The sequence below is a fragment of the Pristiophorus japonicus genome, chromosome 10 (genome assembly GCF_044704955.1).
Source record: "Pristiophorus japonicus isolate sPriJap1 chromosome 10, sPriJap1.hap1, whole genome shotgun sequence".
NCBI classification, from domain to species: Eukaryota; Metazoa; Chordata; class Chondrichthyes; family Pristiophoridae; genus Pristiophorus; species Pristiophorus japonicus.
Window position 1 is genome coordinate 77058849 of NC_091986.1, and position 13769 is coordinate 77072617.

A 13769-nucleotide genomic window follows, 5' to 3' on the forward strand; every position below is an offset into this window, starting at 1 on the left:
CAAATTGTATTGTCAAAATCCTCGATGATGAAAACCATAACCTGGTGATTTTAGAAAAAAAACGGGCTATTTTCTTGATTGAAGAAGGCTCCAAAGTGTATAAAACCCTGAAAAATGTACTTGTTTCCGTCAAGCCGAAGGACACGCCACTGACGCAGATTCTAACCAAGTTAGAACAGCACTACAGCCCAGAGCCCCTGGAAATTGCTGAAAGTTATCGTTTTGGAATACGAGATCAATTCATTGATGAGGGTATCAGTGAGTTCATTGTAGCATTAAAAAAAATATCCATTCACTATCATTTCGGAAACTTTCAGGGCCGAGCATTGCTTGACTGCTTTGTTTGTGGAATGAAAAATGAAGCAATCAGAAGAAAGTTGTTGACAACTCCTAACTTGAGTTTCGATTTAGCTTGTCAGACAATTATATTGATGGATAATACTCCTGAGAATTTCGCACCATTTCCAGTCATCAGACAACCAAGGTGAATCTCTTGCAGATTAAAAATAAAAGGCAGTTGGGCCGCAAGTCCTCAGCAACTGGCCACGATAACAGTGCATTGAAGTCATGCTTTTGGTGTCTGGGACAACACATTGTTCAAAGTTGTCCATATATGAAGACAGAGTGTTTCTTCTGCAAGAAAACTGGGCATCTTGCGAAGGCATGCCGATTGAAGAGTAAACTGATGTACAATACTGTAAGTAGAAAACCCCAGAGGCTACATAGCATCGAAGAAAAGCATTGAAGGACAAGGAGCTTTTGGATATACATGTCATCAGGAGCACAAAAGGTGCCTCACAATGATTTGCGATGTATCATTATCCAAGTAGACATTGCAGGAACCAGGATACCCATGGAAATCAATACTGGTGCATCCATGAGCGTAGTACTGGAAGCGCTATATCTTGACAAGTTGAGTGATTTTTCACTGGAGAAGTCGAAGGTAGAGCTATGAGGCTACTCAGGAGAGCAAATCCCTGTGGTCAGAAATATCATCGCATCGGTGAAATACAAGGGTCAGTTTCAGAGCATGCCTCTCTTAGTAATGCCAGGAGACAAACCTGCCTTGATAGGTAGAAATTGGTTGGATCACTGAAACTGGATTGGAATGAGATTTTTCAGGTTGAAACGAGCTTTGCATCAAAAGATGACATCATCAAGAAGTATCCTAAGGTGTTCTGCCAAACAGGCAGTCCGATCCAAGGCTTCAAGGTGACTGTCGGAGTACAGAAAGACACTAGACCAGTTTACTGCAAGCCATGTCCTGTACCATACACACTCAAGGAGAAAGTTGAGCACGAACTCAAAAGAGTAGAAACTGAGAACATTATCTCTAAGATCAATCTAAGTAATTGGGCTACACCCATTGTTGTTGTACCTAAGTCAGATGGTACGGTATGATTGTGTGGAGATTATAAATTAACCGTAAACCAGGTTCTAGAGGGTAATCTACCCAATACGTTGCCAAATGTAGAAGATTATTCACAACACTGACAGGTGGCCAGATCTTCTCAAAGTTAGATCTCATAAATACCTACTTACAACTTAAACTAGATGAGGAGTCCAAGTCATGCTTGACTATAAATACTCATCTAAGCCTATATCAATTTAATAGGCTACCGTTTGGAGTATCATCTGCCCCTGCCATATTCCAAGGGGTGATGAACCAGATTTTGCAAGGCATTAAAGATGTAGTATGTTATTTTCAGCACCAATCAGGCAAATCCATAATAACGCGTTGAATTAAGTGCTCAAACAGCTAGAGAAGCACAGAGTATGAGTTACTGCTCGCAAGTGTGAGCTATTTCAAAACTCAGTGGAATACTTGGGGCACAGAGTAGACAAAGATGGTTTACATCCAACCAAGGGAAAGCTGGATGCAGTCAGAAATGCACCCACTCCCAAGAATGTCATGAACTTCAATCATTTTTGGGTCTTTTGAACTATTATGTGAAGTTCCTACCAGATTTTGCTACAGCGTTACATCCACTGAATGAGCTGTTGAAAAAACAAGTCCATTGGAAGTGGTCAGAAGCATGCGATGCAGCATTCAAAGAGTATAACAGCTAATTGGTGGAGAGTACCATGTTAATCCACGATGAATTATCTAATGAGATCAAGCTAGCATGTGACGCCTCTCCATATGGAGTTGGAATTGTGATCTCTCATATACGACATTGTGGGGAGGAGGGATCAGTTGAAATGAAGGGGTTGACTTATGAAGAAAGGTTGAACAGGTTGGGCCTGTACTCATTGGATTTCAGAAGAATGAGAGGTGATCTTATTGAGACACGTAAGATAATGGGGGGGCTTGACAAGGCAGATGCAGAGAGGATGTTTCCATTCATGGGGGAATCTAGAACTAGGGGGCATCGTTTTAGAAAAATGGGTCGCGCATTTAAAACTGAGGTGAGTAGGAGTTTCTTCCCTCAGAGGGTTGTAAATCTGTAGAATTCTCTGCCCCAGGGAGCTGTAGAGGCTGGATCATTGAATATATTTAAGGCGGAGATAGACAGATTTTTGAGCAATAAGGGAGTAAAGGGTTATGGGGAGCAGGCAGGGAAGTGGAGCTGAGCCCATGATCAGATCAGCCGTAATCTTATTAAATGGTGGAGCAGGATTGAGGGGCCAAATAGCCCACTGCTGCTCCTATTTCTTATGTTCTTATGTAATTGCTTTTGCTTCATGCATCCTTAGTGCCAGCGAGCGTAAGGACATAAGGACATTAGATATTGGAGCAGGAGTAAGCCATTTGGCCCCTCAAGCCTGGTCTGCCATTCAATAAAATCATGGCTGATCTGATCATGGGCTCAGCTCCACTTCCCTGCCCGCTCCTCATAATTATGCGCAGATTGAATGGGAAGCTTTGACATTGATTTTTGGGGTCAAGAATTTCCACAAATGTTTGTATGGTTGTACGTTTACCATCGTTACTGACCATAAGCCCCTGATAGCAATCCTTGATCCAAAGTCCTCAGTTCCAACCTTATCTGTAGCCCAAAGCAGAGATGGGCTTTGATTTTCAGCACAAACATATGATATTGAGTACAGATGATGAGCTGATCACAGTAATGTTGATGCTATGTCAAGGTTGCCATCCCCATCATAAGTTACACCCAATAGGGAAGAAGTGTTCTACTTTTCATACTTTGATGAACTGCCAGTCACAGCTGAAGAGATTGGTAGAGCAACCAAGCGTGACCCAGTTATGTCAAAGATGTCTGATTGTATAGCAAATGGCTGGCCAATCCAGGTATCAGAGAAAGATATTCATTCATACTTCATTCGTAGGAATATATTATCAGTAGATAAAGATTATATCATGTGGGGCGCAAGAGTAGTTATTCCAAATAAATTCAGGTCAAAATTGTTGGGAGATCTTCATGACCAGAACCTGGGAATGTGTTTGATCCAAATTCAAAGAAACGGCAGTTGTCGTTGGACCACAAAGGAGCAAATATTCTGGTACATACAACTGGTAGAACACCAACAGAGTTGTTTCTCAAATGACAGCCATGAACCAAGTTTTCGTTGTTGAAGCCAAACTTGGCACAGTCAGTCAAGCGAAACAATCAAGACAGAAAGAGAATCATGATAGAGGTAGAGTAAGATAGAGAAGTGAGAAATTGAATCAGAAGGTTAGAATGAAGAACCATCACCATAAATGGTTGAAGTGGTTACCAGGAAGAATAGTGAAGCTATGTGGCCCTCGCATATATTTGGTCAAAATGTTTGATCATGGACTGGTTAGGTTTGTTCACATTGATCATAGTTTACTGACAGATGTCAAAGGAGTTGAAAGTAGGAATGAATCAATTAGTTCTGATGAGTCAGATAGTCTTGTTACAAGTAGAGTACTAGTAGCAAATCCTGCAGCAGATGTACCAGAAACAAGTCCAAGAGACATTCAGATTTTAAGTCTGCATCTGAATCAGGTAGACAAACAGTCTGAAGTTGTAGAGAGTTCAAATGTAGATCAAGGGTTGCCCTTGGAGAAAAACTCTCCTCAGGCTCAGCCTAGAATGAGTTTTAGTTCGACACCAAATTTGGAAAGTTCTGTTTGAGAGCGAAGGTATCGTCTTCGAAACAGAAAACCTACCTTTATTACATGAAATTCCAATTTCCTAATTTATACTCTGCCCTACATTACCACGACTGTTTGGGGGCCTATAAACAACTCCTACCAATTTTTGCTGCCCCTTGCTATTTTTTTAGCTCCACCCAAACTGATTTTACTTCTTGATTTTCTGAGCTAAGATACTTTCTCTCGACTGTCTTTATGCCATTCCTTATTATCAGGGCTACCCCTCCTCCTTTTCCAATTTGCCTATCTCTTCTAAAAGTTAAGTATCCTGGAATATTTAGTTCCCAACCGTGGTCACTTTGCAACCACGTAATAGCTATTAGATCAAACCTATTAATTTCTATCTGCACTATTAATTCATCTATTTTGTTGTGAATGCTTCGCACATTCAGATATAATGCCTTTAGCTTTGCTTTTTTCTACTTCTCCCTGATGTTGCCTTAGTCAGTAATGTCCTATTCCCTTTGTTACTCTCTGTCCCTTCCTGACACACTCCTCTTATTATTACCCAAAACTCTGCTCTGCTCTGGAGCCTTGCCATTTCTCTTGCTGCTTTTTCCTGAATCTTCCAACTCCCCCTTCATTAGTTTAAAGTGCTGTCTACTGCCCTAGTTATTCGATTCGCCAGGACACTGGTTCCAGCCCAGTTCAAGTGGGGCCCGTCCCAACGGAACAGTAATATCGCTGTAATTGAGGGATTAGCAAATGGAAATTGCAAACCCGCCTCTCCCGAGAGGCTTGCGCACATGCAGCCTAACGGGATCCAGTGTAATATGGAAGTTGTCAGATTCTAGCCAGCTTCTCGGCACACTGTCAATGTTACCGTTTTAACACCCCAAATTGCACCCAAACCCAGACGCTTTTCAAGTTTAAAAGTCAGGCCTGCAGATTCTAAACCAGGAAACCTAAATTAGAATATTTAATTCAATGCAAAATCAAGTACAGAAAGGAAACTAAAGAAAGAGTTAAAAGGTTTTAAATTAAGAGAGATAAAAGAGACAGAAAGAAAAAGTAAAAAAATATATTTTAACTTTTAATTTTTTTTAAATTTCCAACAATAATCAAAATCTGAAGGAATGAGACTCATCACTTGTAAAAGTTAATTTTCAGTGCCAGAGCAGTTGTTTGGCCGTAATTAAGATTTATCACGCAATTAGAAATTTACTTACACTTGAATAGACAAGCCCTAACTTTTTCTGGTGTGTTTAGTAGGTATCTATTGGGTAGGTACCACACCGTTATTTGGATTTCAATGCTGAGTCTCACAGTAAGGTTCAGTTAGAGCAAAGTTTGTGGAAGAGTAGGGCAAATTGGACAGCAACTTCCAGATTTCTGCATTTATTGCATGCATGGATGGTAGACGTTGTTGTCTGATTTACTCTGAAATGGTGAGTGTTGATAGCCTCACCATTATTCTTGCCACAAAACCCAGCCCATTTAATATCTTAATAATTAGAGCTAGGCTATTTAGGAGGGAAATCAAGAATCACCTTTTCACACAAATGGTAGTAGAAATATGAAACTTTCTGCCCCAAAAGATTGTGGAACTTTTAAAACTGAGATTGATAGATTTTCATTAAGTAAGGGTGTGATGGGATATTGAGCAAAGGCTGGTAAATAGAGTTGAGGTGCAGATCAGTCATGATCTAATTGAATGGAAAAGCAGACACGAGGGGCTGAATGTCCTACTCCAGTTCTTATGTTCTTATATTTCATAGCATATGCTGCTACTATATGGTATGCAAAAAGTACCATCAAGGCAATGAAATACCATCAAGACAATCAAAAATTGTACTCTGAATTGCTGCAATTGTCATTGTATGCTTCAATAGAGGAAGATTCCCTGTGTGCTGTGTGTAGCAAAAATTGTAAAAGCTATAAACGCATTCTTTATAAATGGCTTTACAGGTTCATTGTGCATAGTGCACACAACATATCTTTTCCCATATTGTTTTCATCAGCAGCACTATTGGTTTATCAATTGCTAGAGTTTCAGGCTGCACCAACTCTCACCCATATAAACAAAAGCAAAAATAATTCTGGTCATGCATACTAATTTATATGAAGGCAACAAACTCAGCTGACAACCAGTTTTACAAGCTGCCATGTGCCTCAGAATTCCTGGGATGTGCCAACTTGAACAGAATGAATGCATCATGACAGGATTCCAAGCAATGGAGCAGCAGGTCATTATTGTTCCTGTGAATGATCGGTGAACACAACCTTTATTGACTGCAGAATTGGATTGCATTCTGTGGAAGTAACTGTATTTTAAAGTGTCGACAATCTATGTCTCCAAGGATCTCGGGGAGGCCAGCTTTCACATGAAAATCTATTAGCAATTTTTGTTTTTATTTTCCCGTGTCAATCTGCCACCAAAGCCAACCAGCAATCACACAATTAGCTATGAAAGGCTAGCCGAAGCCAAAAATGTCACCTACAAAGTTCGACAGATACCAGAAGTGTGCCAGGTTAGATCAGATGTCACTTTCACTGCTATTAGTGTCAGCTCTTAGCTCCTGACAGGGGTCGAGGAGTGTTTGTTTTGACAACCAAAATTCCCCAGAGCAAAGAGCTGTTTGCTGGGCCAGAACACATAATCAGAGCTAATTCATTCTTTAAAGGAAAAAAACATTTACCGTTCTGCTTACTTAAAACATTTCCTGTTTTGCCTTTGCATAACTTAAAAACTCTCTTCCACTTAAGACTAGATTCTGTCAATGCAGGACATTGATTTGTAAAGTTAGTGGGGTTCACCTTTGATCTGTTCTTCTGCATTGGAATTACATTTTCTGTCATGCTCTCAGGCAGGCCAACACCAGCTAGACACTGTTGAACTGGATGAGTGAAGAGAACATCTACTTTCTCAGACAGAGCGCTGAGAACTTGTGTTCATCTGCTATCAGGGTCATTAACTCTTCAGGATAAAGTTTTGAAGGAGATTTTGGGCCAGAATTTGCTGTCCAAATAACGGTGAGGCTAATGACCCTCACTGTTATTTATGTGCAAATGGTACAGTGACTTCAGACAAAGGGCAGATGCGAGTTTAAGAACATAAGACCAAATGAAATAGGAGCAGAAGTAGGCCATCTGGCCCTTCGCGCCTGCCCCACCATTCAATAAGATCATGGTTGATCTGATCTTGGCCTCAACTCCACTTCCCTGCCTTCGCTTGACTCCCTTATCTCTCAAAAATCCGTCTATCTCCACCTGAAATATATTCAATGACCCAGCCTCCACAGCTCTCTGGTGTAGAGAATTCCAAAAACTCATGACCTTCTGAGAGAAGAAATTCCTCCTCATTTCTGTTTTAAATGGGCGACCCCTTATTAAACGCAAATATCCAAAAGTTGCAGTCCAATGCTCCACTATTGGCTTCACTGTCTGTCTCATCATTGAAATGCATAGACTATTGCTGAATTTGTGCAATAGATATGAATTAACCATACCTCAGAAAGTTAAATCTTGTCCATTTCAATCCATGTATGCTTTTAATGATGTGGTAAGTGTTAATTACTGCCAACCAACCTTTCTAGCTCTGAAAATTAAATATTACAAGTGTGAAGTCTTATTCCTTCAGGTTTTAATTGTTGTTTGACAATATAAAAATGTAAGGAGGCAAAATTAGGTCGTACCTCATTTGGAGCGGTAACCCAGGCGGAGCAGTAATTTTAGCACCTTGAAAAAGTTTGTACCCTCTGCACATAAATTCGGCAGAATTGGGTGAGTAGCCTACAGGAGCGCTAAATCAGCCATTGCACACTACAGCTGGGGAGGGCAATAACGAAAGTTTGTTTGGTAAATTTGGCGCACCCATTGCGCAAGCGCAGAACTCTGAGTCAGACCCCGGGAACAGCTGATGCATAAAGGCATGACAATTCAAGTATAAGCATGCGCACTTCAAAACTCTCACCTACCTGAGAGGATAGATGCGGAGTCAGGCGACAATGTGCGCAACACTTACCGGCTGTGGAAAGTACTGTGTAGTGAGACATGATTTATAAACAATCTCATAGTAAGGGATCCTCTAGGAAAGAGTGATCATAGCATGGTTGAATTTCAAATTCAGTTGGAGGATGAAAAAGTTGGATCTCAAACAAGTATCCTAAGCTTAAACAAAGGAGACTACAAAGGTATGAAGGCAGAGCTGGCTGGCTAAAGCAGACTGTGAAAATAGATTAAAGCGTGGGACAGCTAATGAGCAATGGCAGACATTTAAGGAAATATTTTATAACTCTCAACAAAAATATATTCCAATGAGAAGGAAAGACGGTAAGTGAAGGGATAACCATCCGTGGTTAACTAAGGAAGTAAGGGATGGTATCAAATGGAAAACAAGGGCATACAAAGAGGCCAAGACTAGTGGGAGGCAAGAGGATTGGGAAACTTTTAAAAGCCAGCAAACAACGACTAAAAAAACAATAAAGAGAGGGAAGATAGATTATGAAAGCAAACTAGCACAAAATATAAAAACAGATAGTAAGAGTTTCTACAGGTACATAAAAAGGCAAAGAGTGGCTAAAGTAAATGTTAGTCCCTTAGAGGATGGGGAACAGGGAAATGGCAGAAACATTGAACAAATATTTTGTATCGATCTTCACGATAGAAGACATTAAAAACATAGCAATAGTAGATAATCAAGAGACTATAATTTGCGCCCTCCGCACATAAATTCGGCATATTAACACAATCACTATCACTAAAGAAGTAGTGCTTGGTAAAATAATGGGACTAAAGGCGGACAAGTCCCCTGGACCTGAAGGGTTGCATCCAAGGGTCGTAAAAGAAGTGGCTGCAGAAATAGTGGATGCACTGGTTGTAATCTACCAAAATTCCCTGAATTCTGGGGAGGTCCCAGCAGATTGGAAAGCTGCAAATGTAATACCCCTATTTAAAAAAGGAGGCAGACAGAAAGCAGGGAACTTATAACCAAATTAGCTACAACTTTTGTTGAGAAAATGCTGGAGTCCATTATTAAAGAAGCATTAGCAGGACATTTGGAAAAGCATGATTCAATCAAGCAGAGTCAGCATGGTTTTATGAAAAGGAAATCATGTTTGACAAATTTGCTGGAGTTCTTTGAGGATGTAACGAGCAGGGTGGATAAGGGGGAACCAGTGGATGTGGTGTATTTGGATTTCCAGAAGGCATTCAATAGAGATACCACATAAAAGGTTACTGCACAAGATAAATGTTCACGGGATTGGGGGTAATATATTAGCACAGATAGAGGATTGACTAACTAACAGAAAACAGAGAGTCGTGATAAATGGGTAATTTACCAGTTGGAAAACAGTAACTAGTGGGGTATTTCAGGGATCAGTGCTGAGGCCTCAAATAATTACAATCTATATTAATGACTTGAATGAAGGGACCAAGTGCAATGTAGCTAAATTTGATGATGATACAAAGATGGGTGGGAGAGCAAATTGTAAGGAGGACACAAGAAATTTGCAAATGAATATAGACAGGCTAATGAATGTGCAACAATTTGGCAGATGGAGTATAATGTGGGAAAATGTGAGGTTATCCACTTTGGCAGAAAAAATAGAAAAGCAAATTATAATTTAAATGGAGAAAAATTGCAAAGTGCTGCAGTACAGAGGGCAAATGATCAGGAAGGCAAATGAAATGTTGGCCTTTATTGCAAGGGGGATGGAGTATAAAAATAGGTAATTGAATATATTTAAGGTGAAGATAGACAGATTTTTGAGCAATAAGGGAATAAGGGGGTTATGGGGAGTGGGCAGGGAAGTAGAGCTGAGTCCAGATCAGCCATGATCCTATTCAATGGCGGAGCAGGCTCAAGGGGCCAAACGACCTATTCCTGCTACACTTGTATTCGGTATTGATGGGGTCACATCTAGAGTACTGCATACAGTTTTAGACTTCTTATTTAAGGAGGGATATACTTGCATTGGAGGCAGTTCAAAGAAGGTTCACTAGGTTGATTCCAGAGATGAGGGAGTTGTCTTATGAAGATAGATTGAGTAGGCTGGGCCTATACTCATTGGAGTTCAGAAGAATGAGAGGTGATCTTAACGAATACATAAGATAATGAAGGGACTCGACAAGGTGGATGCAGAGAGGATAGTTCCACTCATAGGGGAAACTAAAATTAGGGAGAATTGTCCCAGAATAAGGGGCCGCCCATTTAAAACTGAGATGAGTAGGAATTTCTTCTCTCAGAGGGTTGTAAATCTATGGAATTCTCGGAGCCAGAGAAATGTGGAGGCTGGGTCATTGAATATATTTAAGGTGGAGATAGACAGATTTTTGAGCAATAAGGGAATAAGGGGGTTATGGGGAGTGGGCAGGGAAGTAGAGCTGAGTCCATGATCAGATCAGCCATGATCCTATTCAATGGCGGAGCAGGCTCGAGGGGCCAAACGATCTATTCCTGCTCCTATTTCTTATGTTCTTATGTAATGGCGCAAAAGATGCCTGCTGCTTGGAATGTTCAAAAGGCCTGTGGCAGGAGGTAGCACAGTAGGTCTTTGCCTGCGACACAGTGCGCTGGACTGCGACACATGTCGGAAGATATTCAATGACCTGACTAGGCTCATTCGGGTGAATACTCATTACATTATTCTTGGAATGCCTTCATGTGAGCCTCACTGATTGACACTGCCCACACCTTCTCTATGTGTGCCAAGCCATGCTCCTTGTTGTTGTAGACAGCCTCAGAGCTCTCTATAACCTCCGCAGACATGCCCCACCCATCCAAGCGTCTTAAACGTTCTAGCTCCCAATTCAGCTTGGCGACACCAACAAGACCTTTTAAGAACGTAGACCATCAGAGCATAAGAAATAGGAGCAGGAGTAGACCATTTGGCCCCTCGACCTTGCTCCGCCATTCAATAAGATCATGGCTGATCTGATCTTGACCTCAACTCCACTTTCCTGCCCGCTCCCCATAACCCTTGACTCCGCTATTGTTCAAAAATCTGTCTATCTCTACCTTAAATATATTCAATGACCCAGCTTCAACAGCACTCTGAGATGGAGAATTCCAAAGATTCACGACCCTCTGAGAGAAGAAATTACTCCTCATCTCCGGTTTAAATATGCGACCCCTTGTTCTGAAACTACACCCTAGATTTAGATTTCCCCAGAAGGGGAAACATCCTCTCTGCATCTATCCTGTCCAGCCCCGTCAGAATCTTATACATTTCAATAAGATCACCTCTCATTCTTCTAAACTCCAATGAATATAGGCCCAACTTGCTCAACCTTTCTTCTTAAGACAAACCCTTCATCATAGAAATCAACCTAGTGAACCTTCTCTGAATTGCCTCCAATGCAAGTATAGCCATCCTTAAATAAGGAAACCAAAACTGTACGCAGTACTCCAGATGTGGTGTCACCAATACCTTGTACAGTTGTAGCAGGACTTCCCTACTTTTATACACCATCCCACTTGCAATAAAGGCCAACATTCCATTTATCTTCCTAATTACTTGCTGTACCTGCATATTAACTTTTTGTGTGTCATGTACAGGGACCCCCCAGATCCCTCTATACCGCAGCATTTTGTAATCTCTCCCCATTTAAATAATAATTTGCTTTTTTATTCTTCCTACCAAAATGGATAATCTCACATTTTCCTACTTTTCATCTTTCAAATTTTTGCCCACTCACTTAACCTATTTATATCCCTTTGCAGATTCTTTGTATCCTCTTCACAACTTGCTTTCCTACCTATCTTTGTATCATCAGCAAATCTGGCTACTTTACACTCGGTCCCTTCATCCAAGTCATTATTATAGATTGTAACTAGTTGAGGTCCCAGCACTAATCCCTGTGGCACCCCCCTAGTCACTGTTTGCCAACCTGAAAATGACCCATTTCTTCCGACTCTCTGTTTTCTGTTAGTTAGCCAATCCTCTATCCGTGCTAATATATTACCCCCAATCCCGTGAGCTCTTATCTTGTTCAGTAACCTTTTAGGTGGCACCTTATCAAATGCCATCTGGAAGTCCAATTACACGACGTCTACTGGTTCTCCTTTATCCACCCTGCTCGTTACATCCTCAAAGAACTCCAGCAAATTTATCATTTCCTTTCATAAAACCAAGCTGACTCTGCTTGATTGTATTTTGATTGTCTAAATGTCCTGCTACTACTTCCTTAATAATGGACTCCAGCATTTTACCAATGACAGAAATTAGGCTAACTGGTCTATAGTTTCCTGCTTTCTGTCTTCCTCCTTTCTTGAATAGGGTCGTTACATTTGCGGTTTCCCAATCTGGTGGGACCTCTTCAGAATACAGGGAATTTTGGTAGATTACAACCAATGCATCCACTATCTCTGCAGCCACTTTTTTAAAGACTCTAGGATGCAGGTCATCGGGTCCAGGGGACTTGTCCACCTTTCGTCCCTTATTTTGTCTCGGACTTTTGCTCCCGTGATAGCGATTGCTATAAGCTCCCCTCTCGATTCTGACCCTTAATTATCTATTAATAGTGGGATGCTTTTAGTGTCTTCTACTGTGAAGACTGATACAAAATATTTGTTCAAATGCTCTGCCATTTCCCTGTTTCCCATTGGCTGGCTACCGAGCGGGAACACCAGCAGCAGCTGGCTGCAGCAGGAGACCAGCTATAAGATCATTAATTAATCCCGTCTCATTACACATTACCTGATCCAAAATAATCTAGTCCCTGGTTGGTTCCACAATGTATTGTTCTAAGAAACCATCCTGAATACAATCTATGAACTCGTCCTCAAGGCGACCTTTGCCAATTTGATTTGTCCAATCTATATGAAGATTAAAATCGCTTTTGGTGTATGACTGTTGACTTGTTACGGAGATGAGGCCTTATCATGGCACAATGCGTGATCATTATTAACTTATTAACTGCATCCCTCAGCTCCATCCATTTAAGCGAAGCACTGCCTTATGAGTCACTGTCGAATAGCCTTGCTGCCGCCAACATTGGCACGCTGCCTCCTCCATGGATACTGCTGGTCGTCATCATCTTGCTGGACATTCGGGGCGTTCCCAGGCTCCTGTTCCTCCTCCACCTCCTCCGCCCCCTCCACCTTGTCCTCCTGAGGTGGCCTGCGATCCCCATTGGCAAGGCCTGGGCCCTCATGATGACCAAGTTGTGCAGCATGCAGCACACCACAATGTTGAGGAGTGCATTGACGGCTGCCTCCAGAGTGGTCCAGGCATCAAAATCATTGCTTCAGCAGCCCTATTGTCTACTCTATGATGTTACAGGTAGCAGCATGGCTCTCATTGTAGCGTTCCTCCAGCTCTGTGGTGGGGTTGCGGAGGGTGGTCATTAGCCAGGTGGCCAGGCCATATCCCTTGTCCTTGAGTAGCCAGCCTCGGCCTTGCCGTGGTGGCTGGAACAGTCGAGGCACAGTGCTCTCCCGCAGGGTAAAGGCGTCATATATGGTTCCAGGATAGCGAGCATTGACTGCGAGGATGCGCTGCGTGTGGTCGCACACCAGTTGCACATTTAGGGAGTGGTATCCCTTTCTTTTTCTGAAGACCTTTGCATTCTGGAATGGCCACATCCATGCAGTCAATTGCTCTTTGCAGCCTCGGGAAGTCAGCTATTCTGGTAAGCCTACATGCGCGTTCACCCTGTTTCTCCCTAGTCATCAGAAAGGTAATGAAGTTCATTCTGCGTGTATAGGGAGTCTGTATGGTGCTGCGGATGCAGCAATGTG